We start from the raw sequence: 7,747 nt of genomic DNA, 5'->3' as shown, positions 1-7,747 counted from the left end.
TTTTTCTGACCTCTCTGCTTTCCTACAGACAGTCTGGATCATTGCAAGTCTCCCTCTCTTTGTTTTTCTGCTTGTGTGTGCGTGTATTTCAGATATACCGAGGAAAAAAAGCTGGCAGAGAGCGCCCCACAGCAATAGAGGGCACGGAGGGCCAGTAGAGCTGTCCGCTCTCTTCCTGCTATTGTTTCAAGGACCCAGATGAGACTATGCAAGGTTACGCCTCCTGGACATCAGCTTGCTAACCCTCCTGTTGGCACGCTCCCCCTACGGCTGCAGTGCGTTTCCATGGAGATTGAGAATATGCCTGCAGATGACTGCATCACCTGCTGAAAGGCAAATTGCAGACAGAAATAAATAATAATCTAATCTGAAATTTAAAATCTGCCCATTAAAAACACAGGAGAAAATATCAGTGGTAACTCAAAAAAAGAAATGTAGTTCCAAGATGGTGTGTTTCATTTATGTGATTTATTTGATAATACTGAGGGTTTTTGTTTGTTTCTGTGTTTGTTTTTAGCCCTGATAATCACATGGCTCTGGTAATTGTAGTTTCTTTCCATCTCCTCCTCCTTCTCCTCCTCTGTGTCCAAACTGAAATATCTCAGCATACAAATTGCATATAACTGCATATGGATTTCCTAAAAATGCATATAGGCATCCATGGTGCCCAGAGAATGGATCCTAAATATGTTACATTTTCTCATATCCATAACATTAAATATGTTTCAGGCCAATATGTCATGTATGAACTAAGATTAAATTAGCATTTGATCCATAGCAACACTTTGGTTTTTTGACTTTTCACTATCATTAATTAAAAATATGACATTTGTCAAAAATCTTTGCTCATAAATTACACAATCTCACCAGGTTCAGTGGTGCAACACATCAGGGAGCAAGTGTTGTCAGCATGGACTCAAAAAACATTATGGCCTATTATATATTTCAATTTAATTTAATTTGTATAGAGCCAAATCACAACAACAGTCCCCTCAAGGTGTTTTGGACTGTAAGGTAAAGCCCCTACAATAATATAGAGAAACCCCAACAATAAGACAACCCCTATGAGCAAACACTTGGCCATAGGGGGAAGGAAAAACTCTCTTTTAACAGGAAGAAACCTCTGGCAGAAGCAGGCTTAGGAAGGGGCAGCCATGCACATTTATGGGTTACACCAGGGAGTCAAGCACTTTTGATTTAGATGTTTTTCTTTTCCATTTGAGATGCAAACAAATTTTCCTTCCATTTGGAAAGTGAGCTGTAAAAGTCACAGATAAAACTGTAAAACAAACCCTTTGACTTTACTGTTTCACTGACAATTGGTAAACATATATGCATTATTAATACATTAAAAAATCATACAGAAATAAAATAAGTTTTGGGCTAATTCTTTAAGCATGCTATGCTTCCATTTGCTTGAGCTGCCTAAGTAAAGCCCTGCAGATCTGCTAATACACTGCATCAGGGTTTTTGTGTGCGTTAATGTGTCCGTGTGTGAGGGAGTGAAAACTCATTTACAAGTTAGAACTCCAGAATCCCTTTCTTGCTGGGTGCATGCACCCATGACCTCATAACAAGCGAGGCCAACGAGTGAAACTCGATCTGGAGTGAGGAACTCTACCTGTGCTGACGATCAGGTTTGCATTCTTTAGCAGCCAAATTTCCTTCACTGAGCCATGCGCCATGTTCGATGTTGTTACTTGGTTTATGCTAACAAAAAAGGCTTATTGATGGGGAAATTGCTGATGCACGGGATTTTCATTAGCTTACACTGACATGTGTGCATTAAGCTGGATCGCTAAATCCCTCGGGCCTTCAGCTTTACAGTAGTAAACCTGGGAAAAGGGCCAGACATCTGCTGCCCAGCTCACGTCAAAACAGCACGTGAAGCCTGCCCTTCTTATGTGGTATACTGTATAATGGATTCTTGTGTGAATGACCTGCAAAGGCTCCTGATTCTTGGTGTGAAGGGACAATTTGTGGATTTTTATCAAGTCTATGAACTTGGTTTTCATATTGAATATTAATATGGACGTAATGAAATGATCTTTAATAACAAATTTCTCTTTGCCAAATCTAATGCAGTGTGCTTTTTTAGGAAGAAGAATAACGTTATGCCAAAACAATTTAAAGTTATTCATCAATTTCTCACTTTATTTATCACAGTCATGCTTTAATGTCATGAATGTGCTTTAATGTGCTCAGACTTTCATTTGCATAAAATTATGGACTTTTTCTGTTGTTACTTTACAAGTGAGAGATTTAGCAGGAGTGTGGAGATTACATAAATTTTCAGACAATAGAAACTATTCAAGCTGGGCTGTGCTTGCTATATTTAACCAACTCGCCTTTCATTCACATTAATATCCTGCTTTGGGATTAACCCTCACTTGAACACTTTGAACAAAGTAGCCTTGGTAAAATGTGAGCTCAGCAGCGAGTTGCAGCGTAATTTGACAGGGGAATTAAATATGTCAAAGGGGATGGGGAGAGGAAATAACAAGCAAATAAAAGTGTGTTTTTTTCTTCTGAAGTTACAGCTCAGAATGAACTCAGTGGAAAAACTCAGTGGGATGGGAAAAGTGATGACCAGTCTGTCTGTTGCTCTCCTTTTCGCACACTGACCTCATGAATAGACACATTCAAAAACATTTAGTAAAAAGCGTATATTCTCTCTTATCACTTTATTATTTTCACCGTATTAGTGTTCAGCTGGACCTTCTTTTACCTTTAGACCCATGTTATTCTTTGTGGCATGGGTTCAACAAAGTGCTGGAAACATTCCTCAGAGATGTTGTCGATACTGACATGATAGCATCATTCACTTACTGTAAATTTGTTGGCTGTAGATCTGTGATGTGATTCCAAAGATGTTTTATTAGACTTAAATCTAGTGATTATGGAGTGAACCCATTTTCATGTTCAAGACAACTTTGAAATGATTTGAGCTTCGTGACATTGGAAGGACACGGTGAGCAAGAATACTCAGACAGGCTGTGGTGTTTAACAGTGCTCAACTTGGGCGACAAAGTGTGCTGAGAAAACATCCCCCACACCATTACACCACCACCATCAGCCTGAACTGATGCTACACGGCACTCTGGCTTCATTCTTCCATGTTGTTCATGCCAAAATCCGACTCTACCGATGATGTAGCAGAAATAGATTTCAGACCAATCTTCTATTGCGACACTTTGATAAGTTGCATCATCAATAAAGGGCTGTTCTATTCTAATCTATTCTGGCTCAGCTGGAACTTCAGCAGGTCAGTTTGACAATGTCTACGTGCCTGAATGCACTGGGGCGTGTAGCATCACATGGCAGCGTTTCAGTTGCTGTCACGTGATTTACTGATTAAATAGCAGTTGCTAATAATAATGATAATGATAATAATCATAAATAACTAATAAAATTCTTTTGTAGGTTTATGCTATTCAGTCACGAGACCACAAGATCAATATTAAGTCGTCTGCTTATAACTTTAGCATCTTTTTCTCCATTTTCTTCACAAATGGAATGAGAAAGTGTTATTTATGTTCAGTTTTCAACCTTCAGTTAGTATACACGCAAATTTGAATGCATTACTGCAGCGCCATCTCATTCCTACACCAACTACTTATTCAGCAGCTTGTAAAACTATTGCTCAGTTGCTGAGATAAGTAGAAAGTGTAGGGAGGCATTGCTTCCATCAGCACCACTTTGCTGTTCGGGAAATGCAGTGCAACACCACACCAGCACCCCACTGTGTCACAATGTGGGTACTACAGTTGAATCATAAATAAAATTATCCTTCTCCGCTTAGAAGGTTCTCCGAGTGCATACAGATACACAGCGAGTGAAAGTTATATTCCATTTCTCACATATTGGTAACATAAGTATTTTTGTCCTTCTTTTAGCAGAATGACGATAATTATTGAATTAATTCTACATGTAATTTCTTGAATAAGCCACTAGAAGGAGTCCTTGCCTTTCTGTATCTCTACATAAAGCCGCAGGCAGCAGTCAAAGAGCAATTGAGGGTGAAAGGAACGCTTTCATCATTCCTTTTTACTAATTGGTGGCAGTTCCCTGAAGATTTTTAACTTGTATAGGCATGAACTGTCACTATTGAGCTGTGAATAGCAGTAACATCTGTAAAGCAAAGGAGCAGAGTATCTGTCTTGGTTGAAGAGTCAGTTGTTCAGGGAATAAGCAGGGATTCTTTCTTTTACTGCACACTCTTACTTTGTAACCTTGGTATATGATCCGGTTAACTGTGTTCACAGGTGTTCCTTCTTCAAATTTCAGTCAGAATCTCCAAAGGAAGCTTTACTACAGGGCAGACAGCAGCACGGCTCCAGCTGAGAGAAAATTACCCCTCTGCTGTTATTGCTGTTATGTGTTTTAAGATTTGGAAAGGTGCTATGTCATTTTTGTGCCTATTCAAACAGGAAGAGCAGCTTTCGTACAGTCATTGCCAGAAATGAAAGGACGTCTCTGCCAAATTCTAAACATAGATTTACATTTAAAGCTTTAACAGTTACTGGCATAGCATACAAGGAACAGCAATACAAAGCCGAGAAGAAAAAGAAGCCAGGGGAGAAATTATTTTAATTGTTGCCAATGCAGACGAGAGAATGACACAATGTTGAATCACAACATAATCTGGTTAAGTGTCAAATCTGCCAAAAGAATGCTTAGACCTTCAGATCTTTCTTCAGAGACGGGATATTGTTCCTCTCAGCATGTGCGTGATGATCACTGATTGCATTGGCAGGGTGGAGAGGAGCTCAATATTCAGTTCAAGTGCCAGAATCTGACACAGAGTGAAGATGAAGCCTGCAGCCAGTGGTGGGCAGCAAGTACTTCACTTATCTTAATTTTATGCCGCCACCTCTACTTCACTATATTAAAGGGTGAAATATCATACATTTCACCCTTACTACATTTATCTAACAATCATGGCTACTAGACATGGTTAACATCATGGTTCCACATTAAAAAGCCCCATCTTGAGCCAATAAAGTGTAAAATGTTGTTAAAGAACAATCCTGGGCCTCTCAGTCTGCAATTCCTTATAAAACACTTTTTCATTGAGGTCTGTTGTCATATTTCACTTGTCTGTGTGTTCTTAGCAGTACTACCAAAGAGACCCTTCAAAGTAACTCTTCAGGCATTAACGATCTCAATTTTTTTTTTCTCTTTTCATACATCATTAATCAGCTCACAACCCGTCTAATTTTTCACTTGCAATTCCCAGTAGATCAGCCGCTCTCAGCACTGGTCCTGCTAAGCGTCCTTTCCATACTATTCCATTCTATTGTTTTTTTTCCTTTTCTTAAGTTTTACTGCTCTTAACGTGTACTTTCTGCTGTGACCAAAAAATTTCCAACGTGTGGGACTAATAAAGGTTTGTCTTATCTCATCTTATCATACATCGCACATAGGGCACTGTTACGTTCCCCTAAAAGGGTCCAGGCGATAAGGGGAAGTAACAAAAAGTGTCTGGGTCGGAAAAAGGAGACAAGGAGGCAAAAGGGTTAAATTAAAGAGTTTTATTAAAGTTTCTATCAAATACTCAACTAAAAGAGACGGACAAGCCGCTATCACCATTTAAAGAAACAAAACAAAACTCAAGCGTTGGTCAATGAACTGAAAAGTGAGTCAAAAAAGAGCAGCTCACTAGCTGCAACCACACAAACACACAGCTCACTATCTGCAAATGCCAAACACACAGCTAACTAGCAGCAACCACTCACATGGCACTCTGGCCCAGAGCTCACCTTTCCCTGGGCTTAAATACTTTTAATTGCCAATGGGAGTCAGCTGCACAAAAGAAAAAGGTGGCACCTAAGGCAGGAGAGATGGTAGGACCCACTCAGGCAACTTCAGGAGGAGGCCCTGCTAGGGCTATAACAGGCACATTAGATACATATATCTGCAAGCCACTTTGGAACTCAACCTCAACCTCACCTCCACCTTTCATATTGTGTCTGATTAAATTAGTGTGAGGTCTGTTATCACTGATTTCACTGATACAGGGGTCTTGCTGCTCACCTCCTGAACTCATGCTTTCCACATTTGTGCATGGAAGCGTGGGGAGGTCCAGGAATGAACTATGTCTCCGAATGCAAATTACTGCAGTTTGATATGACTGTCGTCTTTTAACTATAGTGGAACTAAATGAACAAATTTTAAGCCATTCTAAATCTGTAGATGACAATAAGGTCTTACAGTAAATTACAACAACAAAACCAGACAATCTGTCCAAAACCAATGCACCACTTTCCTTGTGCTTGGAAGTCTTTGTTTTGTTTGCTTAAGTCGATGTTACACATCAGCAATATGCAAATAGCCATAGTATAAGTGCACTCAGGAAATACAGTCTTGTGTGAATTCTCTTTCCTGGGGCCATAATAATGACACTGTGTTTTCTGTACTCAGAAGAATCGCTGGTACAGCATAATTTCTGCAGAAAAAAAGTCCTGCTATTTCTAACAAAAAAAGAAAAAAGTCATGGGTGTAAGGGTTGTAATTTTTCTAGAACAAAATGTGTGTGGTGAAATGTCTGTCCAAAAATTAAAAGTCTGGATAAAGTGGTCATTTGTTTTCACACAGAGATCATTTTTGTATTTTGTTTAAGTCGTTCTAACCAGATGAGTCTGCACTTGAGAGGTAATAAAAAAGTTTGTGAAAGTAACCATAAATATAAGGTCAATTGTGTGCAGTCATTTCTCTGTTCATTAATCTCCATCCATAACTTAATTTGGTGCATTCACAGTTCATTTCACCTTTAAAAGTCTCTGCCTGCAGGAGATGTTCCCCTCCTTTGGCGCTAAGGGACAACATGTGTCATTTGCAGCTGTCACTCACACACTCTTGCTTTTGCTTTGAGACTCTATGCAGGCTGTAGAAGTCCCCTCTTAGTTTTTTTTAAGTGCTTTGCATACTGTTACTTCATCTCGATGTTTTAGCTTCAATGTGCAGAATGATGCATGTGCAGAGTTTGACACCAGACGCTGAATCTGAATTTCAAAATGTGTAAATGAGCATAATTTTGTGACATAATGACTAGTTTGGAAATCTAACTTGTCAGTGAAGAAGAAGATGTCTTGTATAAAGTATTGTTGCATATTTAAACTGTAAAAAACTATAGTATGATTTTAAAGCCTGTGACTAATAGCTTTAACAAAACACTTTATATGCTGAAGTTATTGATCAGGTAGCAGACAGAGATTAGATGACATACTTCAGCGCACCTATCATGACAGAGATGAGGGGTGGATGTTGGTTGAATCTGGGTGAGCGGTGGTTTGGGGTGATTCAATCATACTCACACAGCTCAGACACACACTACATTACAGCTGGCAGCACTCAGACACCGATTCTGGATTTGTAATTTTACTCAAGACAATACAGAAACAAGAGAACGACAAGTGCTTTTTGCACTCCACCTCTGCAGTCATGCTTTATGATGGCATATTTAGCCCTCAGCATGGGATAATTTTTACTGTCTGAAATGTTGTTTAAAAATTGTTTTAAAACCCACCTTGGCTTCACATGTCTTTCTTAATGTGTTTCCCCTCATTATTTATCAGTTTAAGATCACAAAATAAGCAAGAATCAAATGTTGATGAAAACTCTCTTTCAGCTACAAATGTATTTACAAAGAGATTACATTAGTTTGAGTTGCAAAAATAATTATCACGGTTGATACTTGGATATGGATCAAACAAAGTAACTGGGTCAAAACAAATGAAGTCTTTAT

This window comes from Oreochromis niloticus, linkage group LG5 (genome assembly GCF_001858045.2).
Source record: "Oreochromis niloticus isolate F11D_XX linkage group LG5, O_niloticus_UMD_NMBU, whole genome shotgun sequence".
NCBI lineage: Eukaryota > Metazoa > Chordata > Actinopteri > Cichliformes > Cichlidae > Oreochromis > Oreochromis niloticus.
Note: the sequence above shows the minus strand (reverse complement) of the source record.